Source organism: Nannospalax galili, unplaced genomic scaffold (genome assembly GCF_000622305.1).
Source record: "Nannospalax galili isolate Female #2095 unplaced genomic scaffold, S.galili_v1.0 C49499811, whole genome shotgun sequence".
Taxonomy (NCBI): Eukaryota; Metazoa; Chordata; class Mammalia; order Rodentia; family Spalacidae; genus Nannospalax; species Nannospalax galili.
Window position 1 is genome coordinate 1 of NW_008480017.1, and position 1600 is coordinate 1600.

At 30.8% G+C, this 1600-nt stretch overlaps 1 long non-coding RNA gene across 1 annotated transcript; it reads right to left on the reverse strand.

Moving 5' to 3' along the window:
* Positions 1–588: 588 nt before the first annotated feature.
* On the reverse strand, positions 589–1297 carry LOC115069152. The gene is made up of 2 exons (XR_003848441.1): positions 1207–1297; positions 589–720 (listed from the first exon to the last, which is right to left on the reverse strand). It is a non-coding gene; the product is annotated as an uncharacterized LOC115069152 (long non-coding RNA).
* Positions 1298–1600: the final 303 nt, after the last annotated feature.

Below are 1600 nucleotides of genomic sequence, written 5' to 3' on the forward strand. Positions count from 1 at the left end.
AAAAGAAAAATAAATAAATAAATATAAATAAATAAATAAATAAATAAATCCCATCATTAAATGATAATTTTACATTTAGGAAACTAGTTAGTATTTAGTAAGTTAGTAAAGCTAACTAGTTAGCTAGTATTAGCTAAATTAGTATTTAGTAAGCTAGTAAGTTTAGTATTTAGTAAGTTAGTATCACTTGTTTAGAAAATTGTCATAATTTGTGGCAATGAGTTTAGGCTGAAGATTGCTGGAGGGAATTGACCAAGTTAGTGATTCAATTTTTAAGGAATTCAGCACCTCACAGAATAAGAAAACATTCATAAAAGCATGGTAAATAGTGGAGGCTATAAAGCAATTAAATATTTTTCCGTCTGAGTTTCCTAATGAAGAAAACATTATTCAAATATTATAATTTGGGGTGAATATTGGCAGTACATTCTGAAGAGTACCTGGGTTTGGATTTCAAAGATTATTGGTATTTGAAAATTATTTTTATAATGCTAAAATCACACAATTATATCTATATATATATATTCAGTTACTTACAGTAAATATCAAAGACTGATTGTTCTGAATGAACTGTTTTTTGGCCTGAGGGTCCATAATATGTCACAGAGCAGGAGAATGGCATTTGTATATCAGCCTTGGTTGTTTTATATTCCAAGGATGAAGTCATAGTATACAACTGAGTAGCTGGATCCACTTCCTTTTTAAAAATTATGTCCACCACTACAAAAAAAAGGACAGTAATGATAGAATCTTAAAAAGGACAGTAATGATAGACTCTTTCACTGGAAAATCATCATCCTTAATTACAAATCCTAACACCTTCTAGAAGTGATTTTGTCCTTCTAATTGTATTTAGCAGGAGGGGAAACTGACATGGAGTGCAGTAGGATGTCTTCTCAAAACTGTGAATCAGAAATACAGGCAAAAATAGAATCCTGGAATTCTATCTCCCACTCATTTTAATTAACTTCCAGAACATACCATATATAGAAATAATTCTTTCTGCTTCTGATTCTTCTGTATAAGGGATAAAATGGTATCTAAAAAGTCACTTAGTGATTTAATGGTCATTTAATATAACTAAAGCATAGAATCGTAGATACAGAAGAGAACAGCATAGAGTGAGTCTGGATAGCAGCCCATAGAATGACTAGACTATAGATGATCCAAACAGATCATCTGAATCTAGCACTCCCTCATACCCACCGTCCTCAAGGGGTTGCAGCACTTTTCCATTCCTGTACCATGTGATGTTGCCATCTGGGTAACTGTCTCTTGAAATGCAGTCCCCCAACTTCAAAATAAAAAGGAAAATTTACCAATTGTTTCAGGTCATGATTTCAACCTAGAAGCCCTAGAATGCTCAGGAATTCCAGTCTCTTAAACCATTAATTTTCTAACTCTAAAGATTGAATATATGCATATTATTTAAAGACAACGTTTTTTTTTTTATAAAAATACAGTCTTACTAATTTTTAAGTGTGCAGTAGAGCTTTCTACTATAAATAAAATCAAATTTATTTAAACACATTACAATTTCACGTTATGCTAGCTGTTTTTAATATTAACTAAATAACATTATTATTATTGATTATTGACA